Raw genomic sequence first — 20,211 nt, forward strand, 5'->3', positions numbered from 1 at the left:
ACAAAGGTTTCACTATCTCACTCTCATTCAAAAATGTCCGTATTTCGGAATATTCCGTATTTCGGAATATTTGGATATGGGATACTCAACCTGTACCAGAAAATAGGATTTTGGTTACCTACCAGTAAATCCTTTTCTCGTAGTCCGTAGAGGATGCTGGCGTCCACATTAGTACCATGGGGTATAGACGGGTCCACCTGGAGCCATTTATACTTTAACAGTGTGGGCTGGCTCCTCCCTCTATGCCCCTCCTACCAGACTCAGCTTAGAAAATGTGTCCGGAGGAGCCGGTCACAGCTAGGGGAGCTCTCCAGAGTTTCCTTAGTAAAGTTTAGTTTTAGAGTTTATTATTTTACAGGGATGCTGCTGGCAACAGCCTCCCTGCAGCAGGGGACTGAGGGGGGGGGGGGGGGGGGGGGGGGTGAAGTAGTGTCCGCCCTGCGAGGTCTGAGCCACTGTCTCCGTTGACTGGACGCTGAGCTCCAAAGGGGATAGATCATTCCCCGCCGCAGGCGATCGCTCACCCCAGCAGCATGCCGCCAGCCCTTACAGAGCTGAAGATTGTGGCGAGTGAGTCACCGACCCCCCCCTAGCAAGCGGGGGCCGGTGTGAAGATGGCGGTATCAGGGTAGGAGCGCAGTATTAACTGCGCTCCGGATGCTCAGCGGTACATAGTGCGGCGCTGTGAGGGGCGCCCTGAGCCAGCGCCTATACCCTACACTGGTCACACAGCCTGCTGTCGGGGTCCCCGGATCTCAGCCAGCATCAATCCTCAGGCCAGTATAATCCTGTGAAGAGCAGTAGGTAACCAAAATCCTATTTTCTCTTACGTCCTAGAGGATGCTGGGGTCTACATTAGTACCATGGGGATGTACCGAAGCTCCCAGAACGGGAGGGAGAGCGGGGAGGCTCCTGCAGAATTGATTGGCCTCTGATGATCTGAAGTTCAGGTCAAAGTATCGAACTTGTAGAACTTTGCAAACGTGTTCGACCCAGACCAAGTTGCAGCTCGGCAAAGTTGTAACGCAGAGACACCCCAGGCAGCTGCCCAGGAAGACCCCACCTTACGAGTTAGAGTGGGCCTTAACAGACGTAGGACACGGCAAGCCTGCCGTAGAATGCTGGATAGTGAACCTGATTCAGCGAGAGCTCGTCTGCTTAGAAGCAGGACACCCAATTTTCTTGGGATCATACAGGAAACAGAGAGTCCTATTTCCTGTGACGAGCAGTCCTCTTCACATAGATTTTCAGAGCCCTTACAACATCTAAGGACTTTGATGAAATTGAGGAGTCAGTAGCCACTGGCACCACAAGAGGTTGGTTGATATTAAATGCCAACACAACCTTCGGAAGAAACTGCTGACGTGTCCGGAGCTCAGCTCTAGCTTCGTGGAAGATCAAGTATAGGCTTTTACAGGACAAAGCCCCCCAACTCCGACACACGTCTAGCAGAAGCTAAAGCCAACAAGGTGACAGCCTTCCACGTAAGAAATTTGACCTCAACCTCCTGTAGAGGCTCGAACCAGTCCGATTGGAGGAACTGCAACACCACATTAAGGTCCTAAGGCGCTGTAGGTGCTACAAAGGGAGGTTGGATGTGCAGAACTCCCTTCAAAAAGGTCTGAACCTCAGGGAGCGCAGCCAATTGTTTTTGGAAGAAAATGGATAGGGCCGGAATCTGGACCTTGACAGATCCCAACCTCAGGCCCATATCCACACCAGCTTGTAGGAAGAGGAGAAACCGTCCCAGTTGAAACTCCACAGCAGGAAATTTCTTGGACTCACACCAAGATACAGATTTTTTTCCAAATTCGATGATAATGTTTAGACGTTACTCCTCTCCTAGCCTGTGACAGGGTAGGAATAACCTTGTTCGGAATGCCCTTCCGAGCTAGTATCAGGCGTTCAACCTCCATGCCGTCAAACGTAGCCGTGGTAAGTCTTGATAGGTGAACTGCCCCTGCTGCAGCAGGTCCTCCCGAAGAGGAAGAGGCCTCGGCTCTTCTTGCAGTAGATCCGGAAGATCCGCGTACCAAGCCCTTCTGGGCCAGTCTGGAGCAATGAGGATTGCTTGAACCCTTTTTCTCCTTATGAGCTTTAGAACTCTTGGGATGAGTGGAAGTGGAGGAAACACGTACACCGACTGGAACACCCACGGAGTCACTAGAGCGTCCACCGCCACTGCTTGCGGGTCCCTCGACCTGGAACAATACCGCCGAAGCTTCTTGTTGAGACGAGAGGCCATCATGTCGATCTGGGGTACGCCCCAAAGATCTGTTACCTCCTTGAACACCTCCGGATGGAGGCCCCACTACCCTGGATGGAGATCGTGTCTGCTGAGGAAGTCCGCTTCCCAGTTGTCTACTCCCGGAATGAAGATTGCTGACAGCGCCAACGCATGCTTTTCTGCCCAGAGGATGATTCTTGTTACCTCTGCCATTGCAGCTTTGCTCTTCGTTCCGCCCTGTCGGTTTATGTAAGCCACCGTTGTCACATTGTCCGACTGCACTTGAATGGCCCGATTTCGCAGAAGATGGGCCGCTTGAAGAAGACAGTTGTAGACGGCTCTTAGTTCAAGAATGTTTATTGGCAGGCCGGCTTCCAGACTTGACCACCTTCCTTGGAAGGTTTCCCCTTGAGTGACTGCGCCCCAGCCCCGGAGACTTGCATCCGTGGTTAGAAGGATCCAGTCCTGAATCCCGAACCTGCGGCCCTCCAGAAGGTGAGGTAAATCACCAGAGGAGTGAAATCCTGGCCTTTGGTGACAGACGTATTCTCTGGTACATGTGTAGATGGGATCCCGACCACTTGTCCAGGAGATCCAGTTGGAAGGACCGAGCGTGAAACCTCCCGTACTGCAGAGCCTCGTAAGAGGCCACCATCTTCCCCAGAAGGCGAATGCACTGATGAACTGACACCCGGGCTGGCTTCAGGACATCCCGGACCATCGTTTGAATCACCAACGCTTTTTCCTCTGGGAGAAACACCCTCTGCACCTCCGTGTCGAGGATCATTCCCAGAAAGGACAACCTCCTGGTTGGTTCCAAATGTGATTTTGGAAGATTAAGGATCCAACCATGTTCCATGAGAAGCTGGGTTGTGAGTGTTATAGACCATAACAGCTTCTCCTTGGACGATGCCTTCATCAGCAGATCGTCCAGATACGGAATTATGTTCACCCCCTGTCTGCGGAGGAGAATCATAATTTCCGCCACCACCTTGGTGAATACCCTCGGTGCTGTGGAGAGCCCGAATGGGAGGGCCTGGAACTGAAAGTGACAGTCCAACAAAGCTGATTGAAGATAAGCTTGATGCGGCAGCCAAATCGGAATTTGGAGGTACGCATCCTTGATATCCAGGGATACTAGGATTTTCTCCTCCATCAGACCTGTTATCACTGCCTTTAGAGACTCCATTTTGAACTTGAACTCCCTCAGAAAAGGGTTTAGTGATTTTAAGTTCAGAATATGCCTGACCGAACCATCCGGTTTCAGTATCATGGAAAGGTTTGAATAGTAACCTTTGTTTTGCATATAACTTGTGTCTCCACTGTCAAAGTCAGAAAAATGTCTCAATACACGTTGCCATATTTGCACCGCACACTGGTCCGCGCTGCGCGTGCGTACGCTCTCCCGTGGAGGCGCATACCCGCAATAGCGTGCACTCGCAGGCGCGGTATGCGTATTTACGGTAGAGTTTATGTAGTCGTAGCGTGCGACTCATTCGTTACATATTTTCACAATTAATGTAGTTTATAGATCATGGTCCCTTTGATAGATTCTGAAAGTTTGGTTAAAATACAATGTCCCAGAGCTGAGGAATCCCTCTTTATATCGTACGAAGGGTCTAACAGGAATCATACAGCAGTGTTTGGTACCCATCGGAAGAGTATTTAATTAGCAATATTCCGGTGTTGGTTTGGAGCGTATTAATCGCTCGTGCGAATAGTTATGGACATAAGAAGTTTATGTCCATTTCTATTATTTACACATACTCAGGTATGCGGCGGGAAACCCAGTTTCCCACCCACCTGAGCTGTTGGAAATCGTCACAGCCCACCTGTATGAATCACCCTATGACCTTTTGTTATGATGCAGGGCCGAATTCCTTCGGCCAATGGACAATGGGATTGTAGGACCATGAGATTGCATTGTGTGTGGGGCATAAATAGGCAGGCCGACCACATCCAGCTCTCACTCTCTCATCAACGGTTATCTGCTGATAGCCGGGAGCTGGATATCGAGGCGCAGGCGATCATACCCTTTGTGCGTAAGTTTCTCTCCGTAATCATTGTCTTTCTGTGAGCCAATTTCTCTCCATCTCTCTCTCTCTCTCTCTCTCTCCTCTTTTCTCTTATATCTCCCATAGTATTATAGTATTGTATTGTATTTCATTTAGGTCAGAGTAGTAGTGTCTTTTTGTATTTATTGTTTAGTTCTGTGGTTAGGAAGTCTCTGTTATATTGTAGTGTATCATTTGTACTGTTATCCCCTTTTTACAAGTATATTAGATATAATACAGTTAATAGGCTTTGGAACCTAAACCAGTATCTGTGTATTTTCTATAGTGTTAAATGTTCACTTGAGCGTCGGTGACGCTCAAGCAGCTTTGTAGTTAGCCAGGTTACACAAGGTTGCACTTACACCCTGTACTCACATTAAGGTATTCAGTGTATTTCATTGGTATAAGGTTTTAACATAAAGGTATAGTGTTGTGAGCGTCTGCATCGCTGGTGACCTCCTCATGGTCTCGAGCGTACGCTACGCTACAGCGAATCATTCCCCTAGACATAGCCAATAACGTGTCCTGTGATCACTGGGCCGTGAGCGAACGTGACGCTTGAGCGTCTCGCCTACGGCTGAGCGATCGCTACGCCAATAGCGTACCATTACGGTACTTCTTAAGTAAACAGCGTACAGTGTTCTTAGCTTCATAAAGGGTTGTTTATACGACAAGGAATTTAGCATTGTCAATTGGGGACTCGTCCTATCCTTCTCATATCTGCACTAGGTAGATCAGCAGACATTATCCCCCCAGCAAAGGGTGGGAGGTTGTCTCGCTGTGCTGACGGGATAAGCGTCTGCTTCGCTTAGATAAAGAGTGCTGAAGGAATCCGGGAACCGGAAGTAAGAACAAAACGCTTGTGTCTTTTAAAACTGTTTATTTTTCTTTTGTCTTGCGTACGCACGCATATATCTGCATTCTGTTTCATTTTCGTATATCACTATTCCTGTTTGCCAATTTTTATAGTTGATAGAAAGTGCAAAAAGAGATTTGCTGTTATTTCATAGTAGAGGTAATAGTTAAAGTATAGAACAACACACGATTTGTCTAGGAGATAAGGCAGTCAGTGTGGATTGCGGTAGATGATCAGGGATCATTTACATTGATAAAAGTATATATTGTGTTACGGTGGATCTTTGCATTGCGTACACGTGTCACTAACAAAGACTAGCGTACGCAATCCAAAGGCAGACGCACGCAGCGTACATTACGCAACGTAGCGTCTGGTTACGCCCACGTAGCTCGTCACGAAAAGTTGAATTAGCGCAAAGGCGATAAGTAACGCACAGCGGTAGATAACGCGACGCGGTAAATAACGCAAATCTATTTTTGGAAAAATCTGAAATTTAGTTTAACAGATCCTGCTCCTAATTGGTAACACTTTTGGCCTAAAGACAATTTCTGCGCAGAAATAGATATAGAAACAAAGTGTACATGTGTTGAGCGAGTGTGTTTTGTATACAAAAGTTTATATAACTTTAAGGTGGAACCAAAAGGAAAGCCGGGTACTCGTCAAGGGACATACGTGTAAGTGACATATACGGTGGCTAGGGAGGCATCCCTGGTTAAATAATATTTGAGCATTAGAGTATAGCGGACCATAAGGTAACAAGACCAGGAGGTCATAAGGTAACAAGACCAGGAGGTCATAAGGTAACAAGACCAGGAGGTCATAAGGTAACAGGTAAAATAGACAAAGAGGTCCGCTATAAAAGTCCAGTGGCACAACGCCTGGGGTGTTGGTGCAGAACCCATATAGGCCATACAAGCTCTTGCTGAAGGAATCGCGGCCGGAAACATCGATTCCATTGATCTTTCAGTACATGACAAGTAGTGCTCGTGTACTGAACGATTGGACCGCACGTAATTGTGTGCAGTAGTTAGTAATCTGACCTAATACCATTAGAGTAAAGTGGTCACAAACGCTATTTGTACATTCTGACGTGATTTGTGTAATTTTTTATTTTTGGAAGGGAAGTTCGCTGGTCACTCAGGAACTATCCAACAACCGATACTTGCTGGGGAACGCGCCCCAGTAAATAAAGGTTCACAGGGGCCCTGGGTTGGGTACCGCAGCTCTGGATACAGTGATTGCAGTACTGGCCAACGTGGGCGAGAAGTAAGTGGGGTACTTGATAAACCACCACCGCCGGCCTGCCCAAGGACATCTTGGTTTGTTTGTAAGGGTTCGCTGAAAACCTTGAGATAAAGATCCAAGGAGGAATAAGCAACGCCTGCAGATTATGGGGGCCATTTGTTCAGGTAGGGGGCGATCAACCTCGGTTCGGGTTGATTCAGAGAACCGACCAGTTGGGTCGGCACGATATGTAATGTGTGAAAAATACGGTAGTCACACAGAGGTTTTATGTGATGAATGGGAGAGAATGACTGTACAAGACAGGGACAAATTCCCAAGAATAGGTAGCTTTAGTCCAGAAGTGTTACAAAATTTAAGGAGGAGGATATGTCTCGTAAAATCAGCAAAGAGACGAATTCAGCATCATGATTATTTACAGTTATGGCACCAGGAAGGTGAGATACAGAGAGGTTTGGCTCTGGCGGCAGGATCTGGGGCAGTCAGAAAGTTGATTGCCACAGCTCCTCCTCCACCATACATTGCAGGAGAGAAGTTGATTGCGGAGAGAAACGCACTGGGTTGTAAAACAGAAACTCTTAGTAACACTGTAAATGTTAATGATGTTAACCAAATAACTCATGCAAGTATTAACCCGTGCAAGTTGTACCCTGTTTTGAACCTTCCTCAGGAGTGTGATCAAGAAGACGATTCAGCAACAATTTCAGCTCTCTCTCTTGCAGCCACCATAGCAGAGACCACAGTAGGCACAGCAACACCCACGAGATTAGTGAAAGCCCCTAGCGGAGGGATAGGTGAGGTCGTGTCAACGGGTAAGTACGGCACCATGCACTACACTGAAACCATTGTACCACAAGTTGTAGAATCTACACAGGAAGAGGCTGTTAGAATTGCTCCTGTAAGGGTAATAGCAGTTCCCAATGGAAAAACAGATGTGTCTGGAGCCACTCCCATAAGGAACATTGCCATGTACACTCCATTTTCCCGAATGGAATTAAGAACAATAGTGTCCGAATTTCCTGACCCCAGGAAGGATTTAGTTGCTAGCCAAAAATACATCAGGGATTTAGGTAACACTGTAGAACCCAACAACAAGGATTGGCAGATACTGCTAAGAGCTTGTTTACCTTCCAATGTTGATGCAACTCAGTTTTTAGCTGATTGTGCATTGGATAAAGATGTACCGCTTACAGACGTGTACAACAAGGATAATGTAAAAAGGATAAATTTACAGCTAAAAGAGTATTTCCCAGCCGTTGTTAAATGGAATAAAATATTTTCCATTAAGCAAAAGGAGTCCGAAACGGCAACAGAATATTTTCACCGGGCACTATTAGAAATGGCAAAGTACACTGGTATAGAAGACATTAAGACCAACCCAAACCATCGAGAAGTAGCAGTATCTGTACTGATGGATGGTTTAAAGGAAACATTAAAGACTAGGGTTCAGACCACGCAACCATGCTGGCGAGGTCTGTCAGTGTCCGGCTTGAGAGAGGCTGCTATTGATCACGACAGAAACATCACTAGGCACAGGGAATCGCAAAGTGATAAGTTGATGTCCGTAAGTATACAGGCGCTGACCACAAGGCAGCCTGCGTATGTACCACCGAATCCTGTGGGTAAGGCAAGTGTAATAACATGTTTTTCTTGTAACAGACCGGGACACTATGCACGAGAATGTAGAACAAAGAATGTACAAAGATCTTTTCAACCCCCTAGACAACAACACAACACAACACACGACATTGGGAGCAGGGTCCACAGAGGCGGAGTTTTGAGCCACATACAGGGGAAACAAAAAGATATCCCCCGAACAGAGATTGGCATGCCTCTGGTAGTTCCCAGCTAACTCCCCCACAAGTAGTTGCTGCCAATGGGATTCAGGGAGGTCAGCATACCCAATAGGGGTGTGGCCATACCTGTAATCTGCAGCCAGTTAAGTTGATTGCCAGTCTTGGAAGCGAACCAGAGATTGCAATCAATGTGGCTGGTAAAACTTTAAACTTTCTTGTAGACACAGGGGCGGCCAAGTCAGTGATAAATTCGACAGTGGGCATGAGAACCACTGGTAGGACAATTCCAGCCATGGGAGTAACAGGAGTAGTCCAGCACTACCCTGTTAGCAAACCAGCCGAGATTACAATAGGGCCTTTGCATACCAAGCATTCCTTTTTGCTGGCTGCATCGGCACCAACTAATCTCCTGGGAAGAGACTTACTATGTAAAATGGGTTGCGTCATTTATTGTACTCCTGAAGGTGTATTCTTGGACATTCCTGAGAATCACGCTCAGGAAGTACGAGACATGCTAGACTCCCCATCAAAATTAATGTCACATTCCATTATGACAAATAGGAATCCATCCCAAGTAGAAGAGATGACATCTCAGATACCAGAGTCACTTTGGACAAAAGATGGACAGGACACTGGATTAATGGCAAATGTAGCTCCAGTAGTTGTACAAGTAAAAGATGGTAGGATAGCTCCAAAAATCCCACAGTATCCTCTGAAGCCAGAGGTGGAGTTAGGAGTTTTCCCAGTAATAGAGCGCTTGCTACAACAGGGCATTCTAGTAAGAACGTCCAGCACAGCAAATAGTCCCATCTTCCCTGTTAAAAAGAGTGGGGGGAGGGGTTACAGGCTAGTGCAAGATCTAAGGGGGATTAACAAAATAGTTGAGAGTCAGTTCCCCGTAGTGCCTAATCCAGCTGTCATCCTAATGCAAATTCCTCCCACTGCCAAATTTTTCACTGTTATTGACCTCTGCTCCGCTTTCTTTTCGGTACCTCTGCACCCTGACAGCCAATATTTGTTTGCATTCACATACAGAGGAGTCCAATACACGTGGACTCGGTTACCCCAAGGTTTCATAGATAGTCCAAGTATATTTTCTCAGGCTTTGCATGATTGTTTACAGTCTTTCCAACCGGAAAGTGGATCAGTGTTGATACAGTACGTGGATGATCTACTGCTGTGCTCTGATTCATTGGAGGCATCCCTGAAGGATACGAAACAGCTCCTGTTTCATCTTTCAGACACAGGTCACAAGGTTTCCAAAGACAAGTTGCAATTATGCCAAGCTAAGGTAAAATATTTGGGACACTGTCTAACACAAGGACTGAGACACCTGACCGCTGATAGAATCCAAGCCATTAGAGACATGACACTGCCACAAACCCAGCAACAGATCAGGACGTTTTTAGGAATGTGTGGGTATTGCCGTAATTGGATCCCAGGGTTTTCCATATTGGCGCTACCTTTGCAGGAAATGGTCTCCTCAAACAAACCTGATCGGATTTCGCATACAGACGAATCCGAAACAGCATTTGAGAGACTCAAACAGTGCCTAACGCAGGCACCAGCACTAGGTATGCCAGACTATGGGAAACCCTTTGAACTATACGGAACAGAAAGTGCTGGGTGCGCAGCAGGTGTACTAACACAAAAACACGGTGATGCCAGCAGGCCAATTGCATACTACAGCGCTCAGCTAGACACGGTAGCGCGATCCCTCCCCACATGCTTGCGTAGCGTTGCGGCGATAGCATTGCTAGTGACGAAAAGCGAAGATGTCGTGCTAGGCCACAATCTCACAATCCATACACCGCATGCGGTATCTGCCTTATTGAATTCTGCCCAAACCAGACACGTCTCATCAGCAAGGTTTACAAGATGGGAATTGGCATTAATGGCCCCAGTAAACATCACCATAAGGAGATGCAGTGCATTAAATCCTGCAACATTTCTCCCAGGTGTGCCTGGTCAGACACAAAGGGTGGAAGGTGAGAGTGATGGGGAAGGAGGATTTAATGCAAAGGAAGATACACATGATTGTATGTAATATTTGACCCAAAATTTTACCACAAGGCCTGACATCAGTGACAATCCACTAGAAGATGCAGAACTCACGTTCTACACGGACGGTAGTTGTCACAGACAGTCAGACTCGGGAGACTTGTGTACTGGATACGCAGTCGTAGATGACCAAGACACCATAGAAGCGGAACCGCTAGGCCCACCTCACTCAGCCCAGGTTGCTGAACTGGTCGCCCTAACCAGAGCATGTGAATTGGCTAAGGGTAAGTCTGCCAATATCTACACCGATTCTAGATACGCGTTCGGGGTAGTCCATGATTTCGGAGCCCTATGGCGGCTCAGAAATTTCATGACGGCAGCTGGCACACCGATAGAAGCCTTTTTATGTGAGCTGCATGCGCTAACAGCGATACAGGAACCCGACAGAGTGGCTGTTATCAAATGTAAAGCACATACATATAGTCAAGACCCAGTATCCCTTGGTAATAGCCGAGCAGACGAAGCCGCAAAGCTTGCAGCTGCTACCCCCACACGGACAGACACCACACAGTTGATGGTATTTAATACCATCAACACACAGAAGTTGTGTGAGATGCAGAATTTGTGTTCCACACAGGAAAGAGCAGTCTGGAAGGCAAAGGGATATGGCCAGGAGTCCTCAGGGCTCTGGACGGATGGACATGGTAAACCAGTGGCCCCCAGGGCATACCTTCCATGTCTGGCTGAAGCAGCTCACGGGCTGACTCATCTAGGCAAGGAGGGGATGTGCAAATTGGTAAGAGCATACTGGTGCGCCCCAGGATTCTCCTCTCATGCGGGTAAAAGAGCAATGTCATGCATTACCTGTCTGAGAAAGAATATTGGAAAAGCAATACCTACAGAACCATCCCATATCCCACCTGCCGGCGGCCCTTTCCAGGTAATACAAATTGACTTCATTCAATTACCCCCATGTCGAAATTTGAAATATGTACTTGTTTGTATAGATGTTTTCTCGAATTGGGTCGAAGCTTTTCCAGCAGCTACAAATACCGCTATGTTTACAGCTAAGAAAATTGTGCAGGAATTTGTATGTAGATATGGTATCCCTAGAATCATTGAAAGTGATAGGGGTACCCATTTTACAGGTGATGTCTTTCAAGGAATGTGTAAGTTGATGGGAATTGATAGCAAGCTGCACACTCCGTACCGTCCACAGGCGAGTGCGAAGGTCGAAAGAGTGAACAGCACTATTAAAAATAAATTGAGTAAAGTAATGGCAGAGACAGGATTGACGTGGCCAGAAGCTTTACCCATTGTTTTGTATAGCATCAGAACCACTCCCAGGTCCCCTCTTAATCTGTCTCCTTTTGAAATTCTGTTTGGTCGACAACCGCATGTCATGATTAACCCTCAGGATGATTTGAAATGTAACAATGAAGTAACTGTAAAATACTTGATTAACATGAGTAAGCAGTTGAGGAATCAAAATGATAATCTGAAGTTGGTGATTCCTGATTTACCAGATAGTAATTGTCATGACATTGAACCTGGGGATTATGTAATGATACGAAATTTTCTACGCTCAGGTTGTCTTATTGATAGATGGGAAGGACCATACCAGGTCTTATTGACCAGCACCACAGCATTGAAGGTTGCTGAGAGAGAGACTTGGGTCCATTCATCCCACTGCAAAAAGGTTGCTGATCCAGAGAAGTCCCGTGATAAGGAACAGACGGTAGAGGTTGTATCACTGGAGTGTCTGTTCCAGGAGGACTGAGGCGGCACCTGAGCCTTGAAGATCGAAAGCAGCTGTCGACTCCCCTCTCCCTTTTATTGTTTTCTCCACTTCCCATCCCCTCTCCCTTAAAATTTCTTTTTCCCCCTTCTCATTCTTCTCTATTTCCTCCTCAAAGATGGACTTGCCCCAAGAGACTGTGATCCGGATTTTGATGTTAACCATGATGTTGACCAGAGCAGTCTGTTCCGGCGAGAGTACCATAGAGGTCGAGAGAGGTTCTGGAATGGGTTCCGATTATGATGATGGAGGCGTAGTTTTCCAAGATCAACCAAACCAACAAGCAAAGGCGAGTATCAGAAAACGATCCGATAGAAGAAATTGTGATGGATTGTTAGCTGAAGAAAATTGTATCTGTAGGCTCTGTGATAATCTGGTTGAAGATGGATGCATAAAGAAATGCCAATCTAGTTTTAATATCCATATGGACCGGCATCCATTGAGTGACTATCACTCTCTAGTGGGTAACGTGTTAAACCAAACAGATTGTTGGGTATGCTCTCAAGTACCTCAGGGTCACAGCAAATCAGGGCTAGTACCATTTCCTTTAACGTTAGGGGAGGTACTTGAGCTAAGTGGTGGGAGACCGGTGGATCGGAGGTTTAACATCTCCAGCCCTCCTAGTTTGAAGCTCCACCAATACCATGTGGATAGGTCCCTCTTATGTTTTAACATCTCCAATCCCAGAAAACCGGGAAATTGGGAAGTGTCATGGAGTAACCACACCATGACCTTCTCACACAGAGCAGATAGAATGCCAACAGATACAGAGCTCGTACGCCACATAGCCAGTAGAGGAAAATCTTTCCGATATCGATATACCCTAGGAAATAGGATTACTAGAGTTGGAGAGGTATCACCAGGATACTGTGCACATATCGTACAAACCGATACGTGCATTAGGCAGATGGAAGAATTAGGGTCAGGAGATTTCACCTGGAAGGTTTGTAACATGGTCATGTCCTTCTCCGTCCCATATGTTCTCCCCGATGATGCATACTTCATATGCGGGAGAAAGGCGTACAAGTGGCTTGCCCCAAACTCTGAAGGATTGTGTTATATTGGAAAAGTATTGCCTGAAGTGATGACTGTTACACATGACAAAATGAAGGACATACACCGTGGTGCCCAAGCTCCTTATACTCACACTCATTACGAGCACCGAGTTAAAAGACAACTGTCAGAAAGGTTAGAGCATCCGGCCTCTGATCTTATCCATGAATCCACCGGGATTCAGGTTCTGGTAGCGTTAGATTTCACTCGCACCGCTCGAGGTGTGATGAATTATAGATACATTTCCGCACTCGGCAATTTGTTAGATAATATCACTGAAATGTATGATGACACGTTTAGATACACTGGAAGAGAACTTCAAGCTTACAAAACAGAACTAGTTCAGCATAGGATGGTTCTTAATTATCTTACAGCAGTAACAGGCGGATATTGTGTTACATTGGCAACACAGTACGGCATAAAGTGTTGCACGTATATCACAAATAGCACCGAGGATCCGGTAGAGGTCATAGACCAAAAGATGGACGATATTCTGCAATTAAAGTGGGAATTTCGTCGAAAACACAATCTCACCCTTGCTGCTGTAGGTAATGAGCTGACTGGTTGGGTGTCATGGTTGAACCCGCGAAACTGGTTCTCCGGTTTGGGAGAATGGGCTCAAGGAGTCATAATGGATGTTGGAAAGTTTCTCCTATGTATCTTGGGTGTTGTTATATCGATTGGATTGATATTTAGATGCGGGCAGGCTTTAATGAGGTGCAAACAAAGTACAAAAGTGATGAGCTTGAGGAGCGAGGAAACTGTAATTAACCTGGATTTGATTTATGACCCAATGATAGAAACCAGAATGTGATGAAAATGCGATTATACGGTCCGTTTCTTTCACCTGTTTTTCTGCTTTTCTCCAAGATACAAAGACCCCCTTGGACGAGGAAGTTGACGAGACGCTATACAGACAACAGACAAGCACCAAAGAAGAAGATTTGACAACTTTAAATATGGACACTTGATGAACTTTGCCATGGATCCCCAGTTTCCCTAGTATTTTTAAACTCACGCTAGCCCAACATTTTTTTGTAAATCTGATGGCTCAGACAAAGCTATTTGCTCATGCCCAAGGAGCAATACAGCGCAAAGAAGACGACTCTCAACAGATACCGAACACAACTTCAACAACAGATGTACATTTCCCTGACATAGAATATCATTGCATTTTTCGTAAGTGTTCTTTATCTTCATCTCTACAACCCCCAGGTAACGACACACAGACGATAGGGAATACAGGCACAGATATCAGCAACCACATACCTCCCCCATTCATGTATCATCAACTAAAATGTGCATCCCCATTTTGTTACAACCACAGCCGAAATGAGCTCGGTAGAGTTTGACAGCCCATCCACAGACCTGTACCACAGGATAAGAAGGAATTCAAATGTATACTTCGCAATACCTCGAAGCTTGATTTACCACACGTACGGCACGATGATACATGACCCTCCAAACATGGACTCATACACACATGCTTCTACTTTCTCACTAGGTCATACCCTTTTCACACCTACTCCTCTCTTCTCCCCTACCCAACCATGGAAATCAATTAACCCCTGACTTACATTTTTCTCCTTAAATGTTTTGTGGCAGTTATTATTGACTGCCAAAGGGTGGACTGTCAAAGTCAGAAAAATGTCTCAATACACGTTGCCATATTTGCACCGCACACTGGTCCGCGCTGCGCGTGCGTACGCTCTCCCGTGGAGGCGCATACCCGCAATAGCGTGCACTCGCAGGCGCGGTATGCGTATTTACGGTAGAGTTTATGTAGTCGTAGCGTGCGACTCATTCGTTACATATTTTCACAATTAATGTAGTTTATAGATCATGGTCCCTTTGATAGATTCTGAAAGTTTGGTTAAAATACAATGTCCCAGAGCTGAGGAATCCCTCTTTATATCGTACGAAGGGTCTAACAGGAATCATACAGCAGTGTTTGGTACCCATCGGAAGAGTATTTAATTAGCAATATTCCGGTGTTGGTTTGGAGCGTATTAATCGCTCGTGCGAATAGTTATGGACATAAGAAGTTTATGTCCATTTCTATTATTTACACATACTCAGGTATGCGGCGGGAAACCCAGTTTCCCACCCACCTGAGCTGTTGGAAATCGTCACAGCCCACCTGTATGAATCACCCTATGACCTTTTGTTATGATGCAGGGCCGAATTCCTTCGGCCAATGGACAATGGGATTGTAGGACCATGAGATTGCATTGTGTGTGGGGCATAAATAGGCAGGCCGACCACATCCAGCTCTCACTCTCTCATCAACGGTTATCTGCTGATAGCCGGGAGCTGGATATCGAGGCGCAGGCGATCATACCCTTTGTGCGTAAGTTTCTCTCCGTAATCATTGTCTTTCTGTGAGCCAATTTCTCTCCATCTCTCTCTCTCTCTCTCTCTCTCTCCTCTTTTCTCTTATATCTCCCATAGTATTATAGTATTGTATTGTATTTCATTTAGGTCAGAGTAGTAGTGTCTTTTTGTATTTATTGTTTAGTTCTGTGGTTAGGAAGTCTCTGTTATATTGTAGTGTATCATTTGTACTGTTATCCCCTTTTTACAAGTATATTAGATATAATACAGTTAATAGGCTTTGGAACCTAAACCAGTATCTGTGTATTTTCTATAGTGTTAAATGTTCACTTGAGCGTCGGTGACGCTCAAGCAGCTTTGTAGTTAGCCAGGTTACACAAGGTTGCACTTACACCCTGTACTCACATTAAGGTATTCAGTGTATTTCATTGGTATAAGGTTTTAACATAAAGGTATAGTGTTGTGAGCGTCTGCATCGCTGGTGACCTCCTCATGGTCTCGAGCGTACGCTACGCTACAGCGAATCATTCCCCTAGACATAGCCAATAACGTGTCCTGTGATCACTGGGCCGTGAGCGAACGTGACGCTTGAGCGTCTCGCCTACGGCTGAGCGATCGCTACGCCAATAGCGTACCATTACGGTACTTCTTAAGTAAACAGCGTACAGTGTTCTTAGCTTCATAAAGGGTTGTTTATACGACAAGGAATTTAGCATTGTCACCACCAACTTCTGGATGGCTTCTTACAGGACAGTCCTCTCTGCCAGCAGAGCTGGCAAGCCTGATTTGAAAAATCGGTGAGGAGGGAGATTTTTAAATTCCAGCCTGTACCCCTGGGACACAGTATCTTGCACCCAGGGGTCCAGGCCGGAGGATACCCAGACATAACTGAAACGTCTGAGTCTTGCTCCCACCGGCCCCACCTTCGGGGCGTGCAGTCAACCGTCATGCGGAGGACTTTGGTGTACCTGAAGCAGGAGAACCTGCAGCCGCAGGTTTCTTGAACTTGGGCCGACCTCCCCGAAAGAAGGTGTTGGACGGCTTGGCCTTTCTGGGCTTGTTAGACCGAAAGGGCTGTGAAGTAACTGAAGAAAAGAGTTTCTTCGGAGCAGGTGTAGCTGAGGGAAGAAAGTGTTGTATCAGCAATATTCAACACATCCCTAATAGCCTCTATCATCAACTGCACCCCTTTTGCAAGAGATGCAGCCACCCACAACACATCCCCGTCTGCAGTATCAGAATCGGTATCATCCTGCATGATCTGAACAAGAGCACGTTTATGTGAATATATAGCGGGGAGCACTGATGTAGTGTTCACTCTAGGAGTGAAAAGGGGCATGGCGCCGGACTCCGGGGGCATATGTGCGCGCTCGCGGCGAATCCGCGCGCGTGGCCGCGCAAATTAGGGGGCGTGGCCACGCCTACGTCATTTTAGGGGGCGGGGCAGCCCACAGACGCTACTATAGAGAGCGTCTGTGGCTGGCGACGTCACTGTTGGGGGCGTGCCCAGGACCTCCGTCGGTGCTGGGCTTCCCCCAGCTCTCTCCCAATGCGTGAATGGATGCCGCGCGCATGCGCACGTCATCTATACACGCCGGGAGGGCAGGAAGTGGGCGGCTGTTCTAGCAGGGCGCCGCAAAAGGGGCAGGGCGGGTTTTGCCTGCTGAAAAACGGGCAGGGCGCGGCGCCCTGCTAAAACAGCCTAGAGTGAACACTACTGATGTATCAGAACTGGGCAAGACTGCCATAGAGTTCTGTAAAGCCTGAGTTGCAGATTCATTTTGTGCAACCCTATTTGAAATCTGAGAAATCATAGATTTGATAGAGGATAACCACTCAGGCTCCCTTGCTGGAATCTGTGCTAAACCAGTGCAATCCTGATTACATGGAATGGGATCATCCTGAGAGGACATATTCTCTGCAGCATATGACACAGAGGGGTCTATTCATGAAGCAGTGAAAAGTGTGGAGTAGTGAGCCGGTGGAGAAGTCACCCATGGCAACCAATCAGTGTTGAGGTAACATTTGAAAAAGCATTCTATAAAATTATACGTAGCAGCTGATTGGTTGCCATGGGCAACTTCTCCACAGGCTCACTTCTCCACAGTTTTCACTGCTTCATGAATAGACCCCAGAGTCCCTGGACATTGCTTAATGGAGACCACAGACACCACACACACACAGGGGAAGGCAGACCGAGTTTCACCCCCAAGAATGGCAAGAGAGACACAGAGATTGGAGCCAACCCACACACAGCGCTTTTAATATAAAGGGAGACCTCCTATCAGCGCTGACTGTGCACCTTAATAGGTTTCACAGTCATTTTGCAGCCTCCCCCCCTTTCTACAACCCCCCTGGTACCGTGATAGATAAGCTGGAGTTGCTGTGGAGGGACTTGCTCTTCACTGACAGCGTTGTGCAGACAGGAATATGGCGCTGAACGCTGCTGTGTCCGCTCTGAGGAGAAGCTCTGCCCCCAAAATGGCGCTGTCTTCCCCCCTCTTCATAGGATTATACTGGTCTGAGGATTTGTGCTGGCTGAGATCCGGGAACCCCGACAGGCTGTGTGACCAGTGTAGGGTGTAGGCGCTAGCTCAGGGCGCCCCTCACAGCGCCGCACTATGTACCGCTGAGCCCCGGAGCACAATTAATACTGCGCTCCTACCCTTTTGCCACCGCTTGCTAGGGGGGTCGGTGACACACTCGCCACAAATCTTCAGGTCTGTAAGAGGGTGGCGGCATGCTGCCGGGGTGAGCGATCCCTTGTGGCAGGGAACGAGCTATTACCCCCCAGGAGCTCAGTGCCCTGTCAGCAGAGATAGTGGCGCAGACCCCGCAGGGCGGACACTACTCCCCACCCCTCCTTAGTCCCACGAAGCAGGGAGGCTGTTGTCAGCGGCCTCCTTGTAAAATAATAAACTGTAAGATAAACTTTACTAGAGAAACTCTGTAGAGCTCCCCTAGCTGTGACCAGCTCCTCCGGGCACATTTTCTAAACTGAGTCTGGTGGGAAGGGCATAGAGGGAGGAGCCAGCCCACACTCCCATGTGGGGGTTGGGAGCCACAAAAAAGCATGTGGACCCCCTTCCTGGGATAGTTTAGTTGTACACAATATTGTTGCACTCTCACTTGTACGATTTGAATGATATCTGCTAGTTGAAGGCTGGTCATAACAAATATGTTGGAAACCAAAATTACTAGCAGGTGATGACTGGTTATCTTTTTTTATTATAGCCCGATTATAGTCTACTACAGTAGACTGAATGATAATTATTCCAGTGATACACAGAATGGAAGTTGCTCATAATCAATTTATAGCCCATCACATAGGTGTGTATGTGAGGGGTAAACATGGTAACGCCTTCTGTTCCTAAAGACCACTGTAACCACAGCTGGTTTGAATGGTTTTCGACAAGAAAATAAGAATTTACTTACCGATAATTCTATTTCTCATAGTCCGTAGTGGATGCTGGGAACTCCGAAAGGACCATGGGGAATAGCGGCTCCGCAGGAGACTGGGCACAAAAGTAAAAGCTTTAGGACTAGCTGGTGTGCACTGGCTCCTCCCCCTATGACCCTCCTCCAAGCCTCAGTTAGGATACTGTGCCCGGACGAGCGTACACAATAAGGAAGGATTTTGAATCCCGGGTAAGACTCATACCAGCCACACCAATCACACCGTACAACCTGTGATCTGAACCCAGTTAACAGCATGATAACAGAGGAGCCTCTGAAAAGATGGCTCACAACAATAATAACCCGATTTTTGTAACTATGTACAAGTATTGCAGACAATCCGCACTTGGGATGGGCGCCCAGCATCCACTACGGACTATGAGAAATAGAATTATCGGTAAGTAAATTCTTATTTTCTCTGACGTCCTAGTGGATGCTGGGAACTCCGAAAGGACCATGGGGATTATACCAAAGCTCCCAAACGGGCGGGAGAGTGCGGATGACTCTGCAGCACCGAATGAGAGAACTCCAGGTCCTCCTCAGCCAGGGTATCAAATTTGTAGAATTTAGCAAACGTGTTTGCCCCTGACCAAGTAGCTGCTCGGCAAAGTTGTAAAGCCGAGACCCCTCGGGCAGCCGCCCAAGATGAGCCCACTTTCCTTGTGGAATGGGCTTTTACAGATTTTGGCTGTGGCAGGCCTGTCACAGAATGTGCAAGCTGAATTGTACTACAAATCCAACGAGCAATAGTCTGCTTAGAAGCAGGAGCACCCAGCTTGTTGGGTGCATACAGGATAAACAGCGAGACTCCAGCCGTCCTGGAAACATATATTTTCAGGGCCCTGACTACGTCCAGCAACTTGGAATCCTCCAAGTCCCTAGTAGCCGCAGGTACCACAATAGGCTGGTTTAAGTGAAACGCTGAAACCACCTTAGGGAGAAATTGAGGACGAGTCCTCAATTCTGCCCTGTCCGTATGAAAAATTAGGTAAGGGCTTTTATAGGATAAAGCCGCCAATTCTGAGACACGCCTGGCTGAAGCCAGGGCTAACAGCATTACCACTTTCCATGTGAGATATTTTAAGTCCACAGTGGTGAGTGGTTCAAACCAATGTGATTTTAGGAACCACAAAACTACATTGAGATCCCAAGGTGCCACTGGAGGCACAAAAGGAGGCTGTATATGCAGTACCCCCTTGACAAACGTCTGAACTTCAGGGACTGAAGCTAGTTCTTTCTGGAAGAAAATCGACAGGGCCGAAATTTGAACCTTAATGGACCCTAATTTTAGGCCCATAGACAGTCCTGTTTGCAGGAAATGCAGGAAACGACCCAGTTGAAATTCCTCTGTAGGGGCCTTCCTGGCCTCACACCACGCAACATATTTACGCCAA

General features: G+C 47.0%; 1 protein-coding gene across 2 annotated transcripts in view; it reads right to left on the bottom strand.

The window, feature by feature from the left end:
- The window catches only part of LYPLA1 (lysophospholipase 1), a 111,912-nt gene that overhangs the window by 75,572 nt on the left and 16,129 nt on the right, over positions 1-20,211 (bottom strand). The gene's annotated exons all lie outside the window — the stretch shown is intronic.

Source organism: Pseudophryne corroboree, chromosome 5 (assembly GCF_028390025.1).
Source record: "Pseudophryne corroboree isolate aPseCor3 chromosome 5, aPseCor3.hap2, whole genome shotgun sequence".
NCBI classification, from domain to species: Eukaryota; Metazoa; Chordata; class Amphibia; order Anura; family Myobatrachidae; genus Pseudophryne; species Pseudophryne corroboree.